At 41.8% G+C, this 20,310-nt stretch overlaps 1 protein-coding gene across 1 annotated transcript in view; it reads right to left on the bottom strand.

Annotated features, from left to right (window-relative positions):
- The window catches only part of ASAP1 (ArfGAP with SH3 domain, ankyrin repeat and PH domain 1), a 205,368-nt gene extending 196,079 nt beyond the window's left edge, over positions 1-9,289 (bottom strand). The window contains exon 1 of the mRNA XM_075211471.1: positions 9,038-9,289. The gene's annotated coding sequence lies outside the window, so the exon portion shown is untranslated. The remainder of the gene's footprint in view (positions 1-9,037) is intronic.
- Positions 9,290-20,310: the final 11,021 nt, after the last annotated feature.

Raw genomic sequence — 20,310 nt, 5'->3', positions numbered from 1 at the left:
CACAAAATACCACTGAAAATGTTTTTGATTCATTGAATTGACATTTTTTTTTCAGTGTTCAATGGTTTTTAAATATATATATTTTAGCATATATATATATATCAGCATATTTTTTTTAACAGTTCATTTATTTATTTTCGTGCAGCAAGTGGAACTGAAAGCCCAGTCTGGGCATAGTTCCTCAGAGTGGCACGACAAAGCAGTTAACCCTGTCCCAGCCAGTATCACTGTGTGTTCTGTTCTCCAGCACTGTGGCTCAGAGGTTAGCACTTCTGCCTTACAGCACTGGGGTCATGAGTTCGATTCCCGACCATGGCCTTATCTGTGCTGAGTTTGTATGTTCTCCCCGTGTTTGCGTTGGTTTCCTCCGGGTGCTCCAGTTTCCTCCCACACTCCAAAAACATACTGGTAGGTTAATTGGCTGTTATCAAATTGACCCTAGTCTGTGTGTCTGTCTGTGTGTGTGTGTTAGGGAATTTAGACTGTAAGCTCCATTGGGGCAGGGACTGATGTGAGTGAGTTCTCTGTACAGCGCTGTGGAATTAGTGGCGCTATATAAATAACTGATGGTGATGATTTATAGTTGGGATAACCAAGGGACTATAGTTCTAACTGCACCGAGCTGTGCAAACTTCCAAACAGCACGGTGCAGGAACCAGAGTAGGACTGGATTGTGGGGGTGGCCGGAGGTCATTACTATTATGGGCAATATATAGTTTTTATGGAGAAAGCATTTAGCCGTGCTCCTTACAATTATTGTAGGAGAAAACGCCCAGTGATCATTGCAGTGACATCATTACATCAAACAGCTGAACTTATCTCATTTTCGTCTTTCTGGTTTTCTGAACTTATTAAACAAAAAATTTCCAGGTAACAGAGTATATACCTCTACAACAAGGATATGCAGTATAACAATTTATTAGATGGACCTTCCATCATTTCTTGTATAACTAAATACAATTATCCTGTTAGATATTTCTTCCTGACATCCCTTTGCTTTTTGCTTTCCATTCCGCATTCGGAAAAAAGAAATGCTGTCCGCGGGATGCCCAATGACAATCCCCTTCTAAAGGATCATTGGCTATTGTGTACAGTCCCTCCGAACGAATTAACCGGCCGCGGTGTGTTCAGGAAGTGATCTGGCTACTCAGCCCTCGCACTAAAGGACAGATCTCGTTCGGTTTGATCACTGGCGTTTGTGACCGAATTGTACGATGATCCTGGCGCTTCGGCTTATTTTAGTCCAGTTATTTTTTAATGTATATGTTCATCCTGGTGTTCTGCACTTGCCACCGGTCACCACACCTACACCAGCACCTTTAATGCACCTGAGACATGCTTATACGCAGCTCTCTATTACAGAATGTTTGGTACAAACACCAAGTTACCCCTTTCAATTATCTCAAAAACCCATAGTTGCCTGCTCTCCCGGAATGTCTGGGAGACTCCCGAATTTCTGGGAGTTCTCCCGGACTCGCGGGAGAGCAGGCAATTCTCCCTGATCCTAGTCAGCTGTGTAAACTAAATGGGGGGGGGGGGCCTAGTGACATAATGAACCCATCATCATGGCCCGCCCCCTGTTTTGATTGGTTAAGAGTGGTGATGTCCGTTTTGGGGGAGCGGCTAATGACACAATTCTTCGAGTCCCGCCCCCAACCACTCACCTTCACCCCGGACCTCCTGGGAATCATCTTGCCCATGTTGGCAAGTATGCACAAACCCCAGTGATCTCTGTGTCACCTTGTTGCATAGAGCTCCTAAAAGTCATTAACAAAAGTTCAAAAATCGACTAAATTGCATTAAAATATTATCCCAGCTGTTCCCTACCCGGCACCTGGCATTGCCCTCCTCAAGACATTCTTTTTATGTAGTAGCAGCGCTCTGCACAGTGTTTATAGAAAGAGGTTCTTGATGTTTGATATTGTCACAAGTAGCAAAAGTGATGTACTTTTCCCCCCCAGAACTTTTGGGATAATGGGATTCAGGAGAGAACACTCCATGGGGTAAATATATCAAGGAGCAATTGGATATTCGGCGACTTTGACAGCTAAATTTAAAACGGCAATGTGTTTAACGGCGAATCTTGCCATTAAACACATTGCCTTTTTAAAGTTAGATATTAATGTGGCCAAATATCGCCGATTAGCAAAAATCGCTCCTTAATACATATACCCACATACCTGTAATAGGAAATACTGCCTGAGAACAGGTGAGTCATTCAGAAGGCTTAAACTTCACTAAACGAGTAATGAAAGCTGGGCACTATGAGGTCATGTTCAGGATCCCATAGCAAATAGTAATCGTACTGTGCAAGAAGCTGAAATCGATGGGATAATCTCTGAATTTAACCTGTTAGCAGCTCACTTGTGCGCCGGTGTTCTCCCAACACTGCACCATAATCTCTCCCTGAATATATCTCTAAAGCAGGAAAAGAAATTGCTTCCTGAGTGTTCTGGACATCCGACGTTAATAGATGTTTGTTGTAAACGGCTAAGTAGGATGTCCCAGGATACTTTACAAAAATCCATCAGTGCTATTTACTATCATTACTAGGCTTTCGTTTTACAAGTATGGCTGTGAGTATATTGTGTCAGCAATAAAGATGAACAAACAAACAAAGACAGAGGTACTGACTAAGGATGCTTTGCAGTGTAATTCAGTCTCACCTGAAGCATTTCTATAACAAATATCTGAAAAACCTCCCTCTACTAAAAACTAATGGATTACAGCTTGTGCAGAGTTCTCAGATGGTCATGGTACACGTAGTGCAACGAAAGTCCTGGAAGTGAGGGACGGGCTGCAGGGGTCTCCCAAAAATCTGATCAATGTAAATTCCAAGGTGGGAGCACTAGGGTACACAAAGAGATAATTAAAGACATCAGAATATGAAGGTTATTGTGGACTGGATCACAGCTACAAACCTCAGGTGTCAGATGGTGTGGTGGGGAGTCTGGAAAGATTTAGGCAACTACTATGGAGAGGCTTTTGGGTAAGGTGAAGATACTCTATTGCACATAGCCAAAGAAAACGTATGGACTCGGGGCCAGAAGATGTGATAGGCAGGACTAGAACATACAGTGCCTATATAAAATCATCATACCCCGTCAGAATCATTACCCTTTCATCATCATCATCATTTATTTATATAGCGCCACTAATTCCGCAGCGCTGTACAGAGAACTCACTCACATCAGTCCCTGCCCCATTGGAGCTTACAGTCTAAATTTCCTAACACACACACACACACACACACACACACACACACACACACACAGACACAGACAGACATAGAGAGAGACCAGGGTCAATTTGTTAGCAGCCAATTAACCTACTAGTATGTTTTTGGAGTGTGGGAGGAAACCGGAGCACCCGGAGGAAACCCACGCAAACACAGGGAGAACATACAAACTCCACACAGATAAGGCCATGGTCGGGAATTGAACTCATGACCCCAGTGCTGTGAGGCAGAAGTGCTAACCACATAGCCACCGTGCTGCCCACCCTTTGTCACGTTACACCATGGAAATTTAAATAAGACTTTTTGCAGACACATTATAACCTTCAAGATCATAACGACAACAGAATTTACAAGAATTCTTAACAAATAATACACTTTAATTGCTAAAATAGCTGGTTTGGATAAGTGATCATACTCTTAGAGTAACCATTATAAACTTGCTCAGGTACAACCAATGACACACAACAGGATAATTGGCCACCACCTGATATCAATTGCAATGGTTTTGATTTCTTCAGAATACAACCGGCTGTTTCTTGAGGATTCTGCTGCCAGTAGTGTACGGTAAGGCTAAGAAATCATCATGGTTGAAAAGATGCTTTCAAAAGGGCTCTTGGATGATGTTGTGGAATGACACAAGGGTACTTGTGTACTTTACGGACACATTACCTTATTATATAGAACTTTCTGTGACGTCCGCTGCTACTTTCGATTCTTCGGTTGTTGGTTGATTCTTCGGCTGTTTTTTTCCGGGCAAAAACTGGAAATATCTTCTACAATCACTTCACAAGGATCTCGGTTATTTAGGCTAGTTTGCCCACTTAGCAGCAGATCCCCACATCCTTTCAATCTTCTGTGTTTTTGCTAGCGTTTCGGGATCCACGAAGTTGAAGGTGTGATTCACTCTTAGATGCTGGAAACCACTGTTACCGATACCCGCTTAAGCTCGCCCTGATCCGTTCTCTAATAATGGGGAGGAGAGTAGATGCTGAACTGTTTGGGACGTGGACGACAAAACATTCGTTGCTTTCTCTGCAATGAGTCCGTAAAGTACACAAGTACCGACACAAGTTAGGAGAAGGATAAAATAGATTTCAAAGGCTTTTACTCTCCCTCTGAGTATTGTTCAAAGCATATGGCACTGTAACAGGATGGAACTCCTGTTGGCTGGTACATCTGACCTCTTCCTTCGGATCAGGGTTGCTGTGGATGGATCCCCCCTGGCCTCTCACACTGGCCAGAGCTGCTGGGTAGCGGGCAGAGTGTTGTTATTAGATGCTGGGTCCCAACCTCAGAACAGACGGATAAGGGATTAGATTGGTCTAATCTGTAGGTCACAGTAATTACAGCAGGTAAGTAGGCATCAAAGCAGGATCCTGAAGCAATGATGTTTATTGCTCAGAAAGGGTCCTTGTAAGGACTGTTACACACTAGTTAGAGGTACTAGTGATCATCCAGAAGTACAGATACAAAATACAACTCTTTTTATTCAGTTTCTGTCACATATGTTGGCATGGGGTAATCTAGCCTCCTGCTCATACCTGGTCCTACAACATCTGGGACATCACATTGTCACGAGCCGCGGCGGTACTCACAGCCACCGCGGCTCGCTTCCTGTGCTCTCTGGCGTCCCGGTTGTCACCTTGACGACCGGGACGTCATTTACAGGTCCTGCCCGGCTGTTGCCAAGGCAACGGCCAGACGCTTCTCCTCTGGCGCTGCGTCCCGGCGGTACTGGTAGCCGGGCGCATGCGCGCAAAATAACACAGCCTGTGGGCTGATTAATTTAATTAGTACTAGGGGCTGTGTGAGACTCAGAGCTAGGCTCTGATTGGTGGCCTTTGGTATTTAGGGCAGTGAGGTCTGCAGCCTCACTGCCGGTTATAGCGTCCTGTCCTCAGTTCTGCTGCCTGCTTGTTCTCCCTGTGCTTGGTGATTATTACCTTTGATTGACTTCCCGTGTATGACCTTTGCTTGTTCTTGGACCACTGAACCTATGCTTCTGACCCTGACTATTTGCCTGAAAAAAAACGGATTTTGCTCCTCTGCTAGTGCTCCTCTGACCTTGGTTTTCCTGCCCGCTTCTGTCCGCCAATCAGTCCACTCCTGGGTTCTCCTTAAGCCAGTATACGTTACTCGACCCTCTGTCGGCCGGCGGCCAAGTCTGTCCCCACCACTAGGGGCTCCACCGAACACCGGGCCTTCGGAGTAGACCCCGAGTTTCATTGTACTGGCTTGGGAGTTCCTAACACACATTCAATGTTTACCACCAGGTTGCAATATATTCTTTAAACTTATTTTTAATGCATTTTAAGCTTAACAAAATGTACGTTAATCTGTGATTTCCTAAACTACTTGCAGTTTCATTATTCAGAGCTCCCCTATCTCTCTAACAGGATAAGGACCATCTGCTGGGTATTCAGGCTAAAAAGTAGTTTTGGTCACTCTCAGCTGAAAAGGCTTAATTAGCATAAAGCTCCCTTCATTTAGAAAAGATTTAGAACCAAGTTGCCTCCAAAATCTGATAATAAATCAATATATGAATATATGTAAATAAATACATTTATACTCCAAGCGCCGGGACTTAGCACTTTTGGCGCTGCCCGCCGGTAACTAACCGCGCCACTGCGCCCATACTTTTAAGTTAATAAAAATCCTTTATATATATTTTTACATCCCCTAGTACTGGAGTTTAACCCAGTCGGCACAGCAGCATCAGGTATAAACCAATTCGATCTTGACCATGTGGGAAATGAGGGGGACCCGGCCACAGGCACCACCAACACCTTGCCTGGATTGTGTTGCCCCTCTAAGCTGGATGGCAGAGCCAAGAGGATATTGATCAGGGAAGCTACAAAGAGGCCAATGGCAACTTTGAAGGACTTACAAGTCTTTATGGCTGAGATTGGTTGGTCTGTGCATGTGAAAACTATCTCACAAGCGTTACACAAAGCTGCCCTGTATGGCAGGGTGGCAAGAAAGAAGCCACTTCTGAAAAACTGGCACTCAAAAAAACACTTGGTAGAGTCTGACATCATGTGGCAAAAGGTTGTATGGTCAGAGAGACCAAGATAAAGATTTTTTGACTGAACTCCAAGCGCTATGTTTGGAGCAAACCACCCAAAACACACCATGCCTACTGTGAGGCATGGTGGTGGCAACAGTATGTGGTGGGGGTGTTTGTATTCAGCAGGGCGATTGGTCAGGATTGAAGGGAAGATGGATGCTGCCAAGTACACCCAAATTGTTGAGGAAAACCTGCGGCCCTCTGCTAGGCAGCTGAAGATGTGCAAAGGGTTCACCTGCCAGCACTACAACAACCCCAAACATACCACCAAGGAAACAACGCAGTGATTTAAGGATAGGAAGGCGAATGTGTGCGACTGGCCAAGTCAGAGCCCTGACCTAAATCCAACAGAAAATCTGTGGATGGGCTTGAAGAGATTGTAAGCTTGCAAGCAGCCTTCTCAGCTCTTTGTCTGTTTTACCTAGTTTGTTTATTAGTTTACTGTGGTTGTCCCCAATTGTAAAGTGCTATGGAATATGTTGGCGCTATATAAATAAATCATGATGCTGGTGATGATGAAGAGAGCAGTCTATCGCCACTCACCACAAAATGTGACTGAACTTGAACAATTCTGCAAGGAAGAATGGGCAGATATTCCTCAATCTAGGTGCACAAAGCTGGTATAGACATATATAGATATATAGATATATACAAACAAACTGATGGCTGTAATTCCAGCACAAGGTGGCTCTACAAGGTACTAAAACAGGGAACTGATCACTTTCCCAACTGTATTATTCTAGTATTTAAGTTCTTATTAATTTTCAGAACTGTTGCCTTTTTTTTTCATTAGTTGAGTGTTGTAAGGCAAAATGTATAATAAAGCTGGAAAAAGTTTGATTTAATTTATTTAAATTTCCATAGTGTAAAGTGACAAAAGGCAATGATTTTGACAGGGTATGATGTTTTGTATAGGCACTGCTTGGTAGGCAAGGTGAGGGTATGCAGTAGGATGGGCCAGGGCATGCGGTAGGCAGGGCCAGAGCATACAGTAGGTAGGGCCAGGGCATAAGGTAGGCGGGGCCAGGGTGTGCAGTAGGCAGGGCCATGGAATGCGGTAGGCAGGACCAGGGCATGCGGTAGGCGGGGCCAGAGCATACTGTAGGTAGGGCCATGGCATATGGTAGGCAGGACCAGGGCATGAGGTAGGCGGGGCCACGGCATGCGGTAGGCAGGGCCATGGAAAGTGGTAGGCAGGACCCGGGCATGTGGTAGGCAGGGCCAGAGCATGCAGTAGGCGGGGCCAGTGCATGAGGTAGGCAGGGCCAGAGCATGCAGTAGGAAGGGTCATGCAATGCGGTAGGTGGGGCCAGGGCATGCAGTAGGCGGGGCCAGATTATGCAGTAGCAAGGGCAAGGACATGCAGTAGGCGGGGCCAGATCATTCAGTAGGAAGGGCAAGGGCATGCAGTAGGCAGGGCCAGATTATGCAGTAGGAAGGGCAAGGGCATGCAGTAGGCGGGGCCAGATCATGCAGTTCATGCAGTAGGAAGGGCAAGGGCATGCAGTAGGCAGGGCCAGGGCATGCAGTAGGCGGAGCCATGAGGCATGCTTGACAGGGTCATAACCAAGACAGGGCAGTGCCAGGGCAGTGATAGTTACAGCCAGGAATTGCAGTTGGCAGCACCAGGATATTAAGTAGGCAGAAGAAGCAGCTACCTTGAGTAGAAAGACTTATGGGTGCAACTGTAGCAATAAACTCACTAAATTTAATTCCTGCTTTAGAAGAGCATAAGAGACTTGATGGCAGGGAAAATCCCCTTCTCCATTCCCTGCCCGATTAATTAGTGATAAGAATATAAAGAATGATAAAAATAATTGATGCCAGACGCTGTGTATTCACTAATTTACCTTTTAACCCCATCTTTGTGCTGCCTGTACATACTTTTGCAGAAAATTGCATCAACTCAGCCTTACTACTAGTGTTATAGTACAGATGTGTGGGAGCAGCTTTGTGTTGTGTGACAAGACACTTCGTGCACTCTTTAACTCTTTAGCTCTTTTCAGACTAGATTAGATAAAATACACAAATTAGATTGTAAGTTCTTTAGAACAGGACTCTCTCCTTGTGTTCTTTGCACGTATTGAAATCTCTCTTATAATTTTGTACTTTTTTTGTTTACTTTTTACTGCAAGCCTTTTATATTAGTAAATAAAACATACATACAGCTACACATCATGTTTATATTGTGATTATAAGTTTATAAAAGTGGCATCAATTATATTTGAAGTCATAAATATAAGAATGATATTTATTTATTTATTGTGTAGAACAATGCTTTTAGAACTTGCTACATATGGGAATGATATCTTGAAAATGATCAAACAATGAAAAATAGAATGCCATAATTTAACAAAATACCCATCTGTTCCCCTCTCCTCTTGATAAGACTTATGAAACAATCCAGGACCCAAAAAACTATGTATTAAAAATCACTTAGAGTGCAAGCTTTGTGGCACAATGATCTTAGATTTCGTCTCCCCTAACATTGCATTATCCCAAAAGATTGAATGAATAGCATACTGTTATGTTTTAAAATATTCTGTCTTTGTTCATTGATTAATAGTACGGCACTACAATTCCAGATGCATGGTACAAACATTCCGGAATGCCCTGGTTACCGCTCTCATTAAACATCTCATTATTTTTCAGCTTCAACCATGGTCCAAAAAAAATAAAAAAATATTTAAAGTTAGACAATAGTAGCCACGCCTTAGAGAAACAGAACTTACCAGTATATGTTCAGCTCCAATTCCCATTCCAAGTTTTTGTCCCAGATTAAAATCCATCATTCCATGTTACACCAGAAAAGAAACCCTTCCACACATAGCCCTGGACGTGTCTGTTATTTTTGTAATCCAGCAGAGGACAAAATTGCTGTATATAATATAAAATGTTGCTTTTCTCTTGTAAAAATCCAGACTGTTCCTAGGATTGAGAGCTTTGAATTGCATCTATTGAGCGTCCTCTTCGGTGTGCACACATTTCAGCTGGAAGAGAACAGGAAGGGAAATCTACCATGTGAGAGAGGAAGGAAAAAAAAAAAATAAGCCAGCCTTTTGGAAAGCCCTAGGGTTGAAAGCACGGATTTCAGGAAATCTATAGAGTTCAACAGGAAATCTGAATGCTGTGCAGACATTCCTCAATCTGGAGAGATACAGGATTCAGGAAAAGGCATCTCCTCTTACAGCAATGTGTTCTGCTTATCCAGGGCTGCCGGTCAATAACAGCACACAGTCAATATCCCAATATCTGTTATCGGTAATAGAATATTGATCTGCATCGAGCACAGTGGTAAAGGAGAATTTAAATTTATTAAGAACAAACTGTTACCTATGGTTTAGAGAACCTATGTTTCATTTATTTTTTTTAACTTGGATTAGCATTTTAATTTGATGAGCAGAAATATTGTAAAAGATTCCATCTGTGCAACTTCGTCTCACTGCGCAAAATGTAAAGGTTGCAAATATCATCATCATCATCATCAACATTTATTTATATAGCGCCAGCTAATTCTGTAGCGCTTTTGTACTTTTCTATCTTTTCTCATATATAGGTCCATTAGTTAGAGGATTATTATCTATTAATCACACGACGCCACAAGGGTTCCGCTGCCGCAGCACCGCACGTGGAAAGTCAGAACATGCAACAAAATTGCAAAATAAAGCACAAAACTGACAAAATGATACAAATACAAACAACACATAATTACATCGTTACAACTAGAGATGCTCACTGACCCCCCTGAACTGGTTTTGGTTATGGTTTTGGATCTGGATTAGCTTTGTGTTTTGGTTTTGGTTTTGGCAAAACCGCCCTCGTGTGTTTTGGATTTTTTAGAAAAAATCCTAAAATATGCTAAAATCACATAATTTTGCTCTTTTTTTGTTCCTACATTATTATTAACCTCAATAACACTAATTTCAAGTCATTTGCAGTCAATTTTGACCACCTCACAGGTCACAATATTATTTTCATACACTTTCGGACACAGACTGCAGTGATCTGGCTGGATGGTAAGCGACAGAGCAACGACACAAACACACGCAGTTCCTAGCACATCTAGGACATATTGGCACACAGCAGTGGCAGAGAAGATAAATGGGGGTCCGGCCTCCCTCCCACCCATCGTTATGTTGGATCTTAAAAAGGAATCCAAAAATCGCAAGATCTGAGATCTGACGATGTCACAATGACGTTTTGCCTCCTTTTCAAATCCGAAAAAGCGCAAAGGTACAGAGCCGGCTTGACTCGGATCAGCTAAATTCAGGTATATTCGGTTCTCGGGAAACTGAGCCTGAGCATCTCTAGTTACAACCTGCGAAAATTACGTAACTATGAAAGGAGAACTCAATGAGAGTGGGCCCTGGTCGTGAGAGCTTACATTTTAGAGCGGATGGCCATTTTTCTGTACAGTTATGCTGCTGGATCCCTGGCCAGCACATGATATTTAGCAGATAGCCATAAGCCAACACCCACTCCGGTGTCAAGTGCACAAACTAGAACTAATTTTGGTGGCTACTAGAGTTTAGCGAACCTTTCAAAAAAATTACCTTTTTGACTGTTCTGCAAAATTCAATCACACATTTAGAAATCCTATAATCCGTTCGTTAATCTGCTATTTAAAACAGTATTTCCTACAGGACAGGATGTTCTTGTCAAGCTGATTTCCTTCTCCCCAGAAACATTTTTCTCACTCTTTGCTGTGAGTACAGTGATTGGGGTCTACGGAGGGTGTTTTGTAGCCATTAGTTTTCAGCATTTGATGTTTACATTTGCTCTTCTTTTGCTTTTACACTTCACAGATTGTCTTTATTGGTTAGATACCTAGGGCCTGATTCATTAAGGATCTTAACTTGAGAAACTTCTTATTTCAGTCTCCTGGACAAAACCATGTTACAATGCAAGGGGTGCAAATTAGTATTCTGTTTTGCACATAAGTTAAATACTGACTGTTTTTTCATGTAGCACACAAATATCAACTTTAAATTTCAGTGTTTTACAAATATGCTATCAAGTATATGTGTGTTACATAAAAAAACAGTCAGTATTTAACTTATGTGCAAAACAGAACACTCATTTGCACCCCTTGCATTGTAACATGGTTTTGTCCAGGAGACTGAAATAAGAAGTTTCTCACATTAAGATCCTTCATGAATGAGGCCCCTAGTTCATAAATTACATTTGATTAGTTTGAGAATATTGATTATATTAAAATAATATTAACCATACCTACTGAGATATTTAATTGAGTGTAAATGGGGCAGATTTAAAATAATTTTCTTTCACAATTAGAATAATGTTTATTAAAATAATTTGAACCCACAACTATTGTGGTATCTGTTTGAATGAAAAAAAGAAACATTTGTAGGACAGACAATTTAGTGTTGCTGTGAAAATAAAGTTAATTCAAATAATTTGAACCACAGCTAACGCAGTATTTGTTTGAGTGGAAAATAGAAATTATATTGCTAGTTTAATTTAGAGTCACAATTAGAACAAAGTACAGCTGTGGGACCTCTGATCCAGAAACCTGTTAACCAGAAAGTTCAGAAAACCAGAAAGTAGAGAAAATAATTGCTACTGTGATTTTGACATACACATAAGCAGGATCACCATGTGCAATTATAATGATGCGTTCTAGTAAATATTTTAATGAGTATAGTAATGCCATGAGGCAATGTGGGAAAGGGCATGGATCATTTTAAATGTTTATTAATATATTTTAGGGAGTATGCTCCAAATTTTGGGAAAACACCTTTTCCCTAAAACCCCAAGTTCCAGGCATTATGGATAATAGATTCTATGCCTGTATATAAAAAAAAAAATTTGAACCACTACCATGCTATTTATTTAAGTGAAAAAGAGATGCGTACAAACAGGTAATTTTTGGGGACAGTTGGAATAAATTATGTCCTGATAATTTGAACCATTTTTACTGTGATATTTATTTAATTGAATAAAGACTTTTGGTTTGAATATTTACGCATTGATGAATTTTGCATTTGAAAGGGTTGTAGTTCATTACGTTCTGTCAAGTATATTGCTCTTTGAATTGTTTGTTGCGGTTTTACAATGATATAAGGCGTTTCTAAGACATGGTAAACATAGAAAAAGCTTTCTGGTGGTATAGTAATAAAGTATATTACAATTATCTCTAACCACACGTACTGGAGCGATTATATCAGTGAAATACAGATATTTGTAAGACAGACAATTTTTTGGTTCTGTTAAAATAAAATTTAACTTTTATTGACATAGCGACAACCTCTTAAACAGCGCTTTACAGAACATATGTCTAATCATTCACATTAGTCCTTACCCCAAAAAAGTTTGCAGTCTAAATTTCCTGTAAGGCGGCAATGCTTAAGGCTATGCGACTGAGCTGTCTTATTGCAATCTGTAACCACACCTACTGCAGTATTTGTTTGAGTACACAAAGGAAGTTTTAAGACAAGCAATTTTCAGACTCTATAAGGATAACGTGCATCTTGATCATTATTAACTATGCCTACTGCACTAATTATTTAGTAAAAAAAATAGGTGTTTGAGACATGCAATTCTCTGTCTCTAAAAGGATAAAGTGGATTCCTATAATCTGAAACCAGTCCAATTGCAGTAATTACTTCTGTGAAAAACAGGTATTTGTCCCACAGGCACTATAAGTATAGTTCCATAATCTATTTCATACCAACTACGGTATTCATATTAAAAGATGTTTCAATGTCTGAGTGAGCTGAAAGACAAATGTAATTAACTTAAATGTAAAAAATAAATCTAGCAAAATGTTTTTTATAGTATCAATTACAGCTACAAAGTTATTAATTACAATATACCGGTTAGGGACAGTTTATACCTGTTAGGGACAAGATTGGCAAAAACTTTGTGTAAACTGACCAATCTATGCAATGTACAGACTGAGCAGTGTAAACAGCAAATAATACGAGTGTAGCAGTGGAACAGTTTAAAACTAGAGATGCTCAGGCTCGGTTTTCTTAAAACCGAGCCCATCCGAACTTAGAGGATCCGAGTAGGCTCGTTAGCCGGCTCGATACTTTTGGGCGTCCTCTGATCTGAATCGAGGCAAAACGTCATTGTTGCATTATCGGATATCGCGGGTTTTGGATTCAGTAAGTATCTCCCTCCCCAGGAGATCCAGCGCCATTGCTCACACAGAAATAGGGGTAGCAGTGTTCTTGTCACTCTCCATTCTCCAGTGCCATTGCTCAGTGCCATTGCTCACACAGAAACGGGTAACAGTGTTCTTGTCACTCTCCAGTCTCCAGTGACATTGCTCAGTGCCATTGCTCACACAGAAACAGTGGTAGTAGTGTTCTTGTCACTTTCCAGGCTCCAGTGACATTGCTCACACAGAAACAGAGGTAGTAGTGTTCTTGTCACTCTCCAGGCTCCAGTGACATTGCTCAGTGACATTGCTCACACAGAAACAGAAGTAGCAGTGTTCTTGTCACTCTCCAGTCTCCAGTGACATTGCTCAGTGCCATTGCTCACACAGAAACAGGGGTAGCAGTGTTCTTGTCACTCTCCAGTCTCCAGTGACATTGCTCAGTGCCATTGCTCACACAGAAACAGGAGGGGTAGCAGGGTTCTTGTCGCTTGACAAAAATTGACTGGAAATGACTGAAAATTTATGTTATTGAGGCTAATAATAATGTAGGAACAAAAAAAAAGCCACATTATGTGATTTTAGAAAAAAAAATAGGGATTTTAGAAAAAAATAGGAATCCAAAACCAAAACCAAAACACAAAGTTAATCCAGATCCAAATCCAAAACCAAAACACAGGGGGTCAGTGAACATCTCTATTTAAAAGTAAAAGTTGTACAGGAACCAACATCACCTAAGAGACACTTGTCTTCAGTTACGATGTGCACCATGGCTAAGGCTCATCACAAAATCCTCTTTGGAGCAGCTTTCTCCCCTGATCTGCCTAGGTGCGTCCGGATATCCACCAAAAAGGATAGTTTTACAGAGCAAGATGGTGACATTTACAGTGGAGCATCAGCCTATGCGGGGAGGAGCTGATCGAAGTAAGGGTGTCCCTTGCCAAGTATGGAGGTGATGCCCCCAGTTTTGTGCAAAAACAATATTTCATTTTGAGAATTGTAAGATGAGATAGAGTTATGGGGTGGGTGCATTATTAGGTTTGCTTCACGCTTTGCAGAAAGGCGTGAATACATTTGTACAATGCAAAGACACTTGAATTTTGCCCAGCTATAAGCTGGCGGAGATCCTGTGTTGCCCTATACCTTTATTACATAGCTACCTCTCTTCCCCCCTCAACATTCCCATCCATGGGACAAACATGTCATGTAGCGGGACAGAGCCCTAAATTCAGGACTGTCCCGCTGAAATTGGGACGGATGGGAGGTATGGGTCTCTTATGTGATGTTTATATTTTTGCATAAGTCATAAATGATTAATTAAACTTCTATTCTTAATTCATTATCTTATTAAAAAACATCATATGCTCCCTTTTTTAGTCACCAGCGAAATATTAAAAACAACGTATGTATCAAACACACTTTGATAGTGTTATAGTTACAATCTACAGTTAGGGATTCTGTGTGGGCTGGTAACCCCCCCCCCCCCCCGAATTTCACAAGATGTTCTAACTACACGTAGGTCACAAGGAGATCTCCAACTTCCCCTTTTCATTAAATGTTATCAGACGATAATGCTTCCTAAAGTAGTTGACTGAACACAGGCTTCTTTCTCCAAACAATGGGTGGCAATTGAGGGTCATGAGCTGGGTATCCCCTCTACTATTTTTCCATGGCTTCAGAAGCTTCTTAGCTCGACTCATCCTACGATTGGCCCTACTTTGCCCTGCTGGGCAAAGTCATAAAGCTTGGACTATATCTCCTCTTCTGGGTCCACCTTAATTCCTCTGTCACAGAATCCTGAATTTTCCCTTGGAATGCCCCCTGGTAAATTTGGTCTCTGGATGGATTAGGAGGTCCTCAGACTGTGCCAGCTGTTGGAGGGTGGCAAGATTAGGGCTTTTTTCCACTCTGCAGGAGCAGTTTGATTTACCGGCAGCCGATTGTTGGTTGTACTTGTAGACTAGACACCTCCTCCTTGATGAAAATAATTTATTGGTAAGTAGTAGGACCTTAACATGTCTTGAGCTGTTGTGCTCGGACCCCCAGGACCCTAAACTTACTATTTTTACTAACTTTGTACTTTTGATGGAAAACCTTCATGAAACTCATCCAAAGTATACCAAATGGGGAGCCAGATCCAATACTGATGATATTTGGCCTAAGATCTTCCAGTACTCCCAGATGAGATCTTCTAGTATTTCGCTCCTGGAGACTCAGCTCAAATAACTCTCTAGGTGGTATACATCTCCCTCTCAGTTATCTAAAATGCATCCCAGGGTCTTGAGTAAATGCTGGAGGTGTGGATTAGAGTTTAGATCATTTTTACATATTTAGTGGAACTGTCCAAGATTTTCACTTTTATGGCTTAAGGTTAAAGAAGCTCATGAAAAAATCTTGGCTTACCCAATTCCCTTAGGCCTGAGTTTCTGGTTGCTTAATCTTACGAGTATTCCAATATCTCAATACAAAAAGATCACTCCTCAGACATCATAATAATGCAGCCAAGGCTGTTAGACCTGTTCACTGGCGATCCCCCGCCCCTCTCGCCTCTTAAGGAGTGGGTAGCAGAAATTGATTTCTACATGGAGATGGACAATCTCTCTTTATCCGCACAGACTGCTGTACATACTATGGACCTGAGTCATTAAGGAAAGTAAAGCATAAAAAAGGAGTAAGTTTGCACCTGGGCAAAACCATGTTGCATTGGAGGGGGAGAGAAAAATGTGAGGACAGATTTATAGTTGGTGTAGGGCATGTCCTAGATCAACTTTACATTTTAGTGTAAAAATAAAGCTATCAAGTATTTGTGTGCTAGATGATAAAGCAGCCAGAGATTTATCTTACGTGCAAAATAATAAACTAATTTGCACCTCTTGCATTGTAACATTTTATTTGTTCAGGAGCAGATTTACTACTTTTTTTTTGCTTTGCTCTCCTTAATAACTCAGGCCCTATGTCTCCACCTGGGCTAGCTGGTTGGAGTTCACAGATTCCCACCAGTTCCGTACTCTGCTTGAGACATGAGTTCAAAATAGAAGAAGAATTTTATCTGGTCTGAACCGACTCTGGTGGCTTTTTGCTATGGCATCTTAGTTTGTAGTTAGAGAAGTGTATTGTTTTTTTTTTTGTAGTTTTGTATGATCATTAAATTATCTCTTTACTTTTGTTAGTTTTTCTTTAGAGTAGGTGAACGTTTATTTTATTTGTTTTGCATAATTTTTTTAATATACGGAATTTTTCTATAATAATGATGACCGAGACAACTTTGGCAGCCATTGTCTGATTTGAGGCTTTCCTGTAGTCTCTGTAGCTCATCAGAGAAACTCTGCTCTTCTACTATCATCATCATCATCATTTATTTATATAGCGCCACTAATTCCGCAGCGCTGTACAGAGAACTCATTCACATCAGTCACTGCCCCATTGGAGCTTACAGTCTAAATTCCCTAACAGACATACACACACACAGACAGACTAGGGTCAATTTTGATAGCAGCCAATTAACCTACAAGTATGTTTTTGGATTGTGGGAGGAAACGGAAACCCACGCAAACACGGGGAGAACATACAAACTCCGCACAGATAAGGCCATGGTCGGGAATCAAACTCATGACCCAAGTCCTGTGAGGCAGATGTGCTAACTACTAGGCCACCGTGCTGCCCACTTTCCACTGCTACAACATCACAGGGCGTTCGTGCCCAGGAGTAGACAGATGACTCTGCGGTGGTCGACATAGAGACTTTGGGGTATATTTACTAAACTGCGGGTGGAGATGTTGCCTATAGCAACCAATCAGATTCTAGCTGTCATTTTGTAGAATGCACTAAATAAATGACAGCTAGAATCTGATTGGTTGCTATAGGCAACATCTCCACTTTTTCAAACCCGCAGTTTAGTAAATCTAGCCCTTGCCTCCTTCTGGGATTTCTTCAGAGCAGGAGTTTTCCAGCTGAGCACGAATGTTCAGGCTCCAATGTCTGCAGCATCTGCTAGGGATCTGGGTAGCCCAGAGTCCTGACCACGGTTGTCTCCGGCTTGGCAACATTTCACACTGTGAAGGGGAGGTTCTGTGATAGACTTGAGGACCGTTTCCTGCTATGCAGCGCTATTATGTCACAGAGGTGCACAGGTATTGCAGCCGACCACCAACACCGCCTAACAACTCTGAAGGTTGCACAGGATTGACCTCGGAATGTTTGCATCTGCAGAGTCGCTGTCTGTCCTGCGAAGGCTGCTTCTCCACATGACAGTGGCGCCAGTAACATTGAAGCCCATTGTAGAGGGATGGGGGTCTTGGATGAGGTCATCAAGACCAAAATCCTTCTCTTTTACCAGAATTAATCCCTTGCGGTATTGGGGGTCATATCGCAGCTCATTAAGCTTGCAGGCCACGGATACCACGAGGGGGAGCTGGTACGGAGTGGCACCTTTATAAATAACCGTTAATGAATAGCTTCACCTAAAAAAAAGCAGTTTAGTCTGCAGTCCCAAGAGATAAAATAGAAAATCACAACTTATCTTTTGTAATTCGTTTTAATTATCCCCCAGTGCCCCAAACAGTACCCTGCTGCACTCCCTCTTCCTGCTCCATATAAATGAAACATTCTCAATGGGTGTCAATGACCCTCCCCCATCTATCTTTCCATGCAAGCCGTGACCATGGAACGTAAAGACAGTGTAGAGTTACCCTTTAGTTAATTAAAGTAAGCATTTTAGGAACAATTATCAAACCTTATCTAGGAATCTTTTTTTTCTTCATTTTTTTTTAGTGAACAAGCTAATAGACCAGAAAATTTTAATTCGTAGTGACAGGTGCACTTTAAATAGCACAAATAAAATAAATGTTCAAGTACCCGCAGTACTGTTACTTGTCACTGCCACTGAAATGAAGTGAGGGATTGCCTGGGGCTCTCCAGAAAGCCACCAGCAGAAATAGATGAGCAGGAGAGCATGTGGTATCACCTACAGGAATGAGTGCAAAATAAAAACGTCCAATGTCAAGTAGAAGTCAACTTTATATGTAGACAGAAATGAAATTGATAGAAGGCTCCGCATAGCCGATTCTGCAGCTGTGCTCTGCTTGCTGTATTATTATTTAAAGGGAGGGGGCTCCTCTAAATTTAACTTGACTTAGGCTCTGAAGAAGGATCCTGCAGTGTTCTTTAAGAGGCTTATTCACAGGAAGTCTCATGTGCATAGGGAAAATAGCTCCCCCATAATGAAACCCTTACTAGAAATATTTTCAGCTCTGATATGCTTTTGAAAACTTAAAAGGAGTTCTCTGCCTCTGGAAAATCTTACACTCCATTGTGCTTCCTCAGAAATACCATTCAGATGGGGATCAGGGACCCTGCAATGACCATAATAAAAACAGCTGTGGATCTCCCCAAAATCATTGTTGATGCAAATAAACCTTCAGTCTTGGAACGCGTTTCCTGCTCGGAGCATGGAAGTGATCTGATTGGAGACCCAGAGCTAAAGCCATTGTCCAATTAAAAGCAGCAGATTACTTAGAATTAGATGACAGCGGTTTGGGAGCCTGGCAATCGCAGGAGGAGGAGGAGCCAGAGAATTGCTTGTCGGTGCATGCTACTAACCAAAAGGAGGTTTCCATAGCAACCAATCATATTCTAGCTAACATTTAAAAAGTGCATGTTAGAAAATGATAGCTGGAATCTGATTGGTTGCTATGGGCAACACGTCTGCTTTTCCTTTTTTAGAAGGTTTGATAAACCATTCTAGTTTGTTGGGAGTCTGTCCGCTGAAGCAGCTGTTGGTACATCAAATGAAATCAGAGCTTCAGAGAGGAGGAGGACCTAACCTGTTCTGCGGGCCTGTCTATGCGTAATACCTGACTATAACATGTCAGTTTTAACAGACAAGTCAATGTGACCCATTTCATGAGCGGGACGTGCCTTCTGGTTCAGGGTTTGCCATTTACTTTGTGCCTGAATTGACCTGAACTCATTTAATTAGTTGATCAAAAATGTCTTTCTTCGTAAAACAAATTAATTCAGTCAGGTAGGGGCTCCCAGACGAGGAAATACCACCACACTAGAACAGGGTGGTACGTCATACTTACCCACTCTACAGGAATGCCCAAGAGACTCACGAATTCCGGTTAGGACTCCCAGGCTATGCTCCCGCATCGGGGGTGGGAAGGCGTCCTCGATGACGCGATTTGTAGCGAATAGCATCATTTTCTCCCCGCCCCTTGTGACGGAATGACACAATCGCATCACTTTGCGAAAAGGTGGAGACAAAATGACGTAATACTCGGTGCCCGACCGCCCTCAACCCTGCCAATTCACTTCCCCGACGTGATCTCTTGGAGGGTAGAAATATAAAGTCTCTAAGTATGTGGAACGTGCTATTGTTTAATTATTGTGGATAATACTGGAATTATAAAATGATAATGCAGAGGAGGGATATGGGAAAATAAACAGATTGGGTTCTCTGTCCTGTGGGACAATTTCTTGTAATGTTTATGTCATTATTGTGTGTTGCGCAACGTGTAAAAGTTTCTTTTTGGGGTTAAGTAGTCATTTAGTGATATGTTAGGTGGTATCTAATTAAAATGTTTCTTATCTACTAAACAAATGTACGTTTCCTGTTAGTCAGTCGTGTCACTAACCTTTCCTCCTCGTGCTCTGTCATCCATCCTGTTATTTTCCGCTAGTATTTCTGTGTCTGGGACGTACTCTCCGGCACTGAAATATGAACATTTTCATAAATGGAACTGCTGTTTACTTTTCTATGCAGAAATCTTAGTAACGCACCATGGTTAATATCTGCTGTAACGAGCACTGTGGTTTCTTCATTATTCCCCTATAAAGCCTGACCAGGAAAACTGGCATTAAATCAGCAATTGACTTATT

This window comes from Mixophyes fleayi, chromosome 5, assembly GCF_038048845.1.
Source record: "Mixophyes fleayi isolate aMixFle1 chromosome 5, aMixFle1.hap1, whole genome shotgun sequence".
NCBI classification, from domain to species: Eukaryota; Metazoa; Chordata; class Amphibia; order Anura; family Limnodynastidae; genus Mixophyes; species Mixophyes fleayi.
This window is presented reverse-complemented; position numbering and strand designations above follow the sequence as displayed.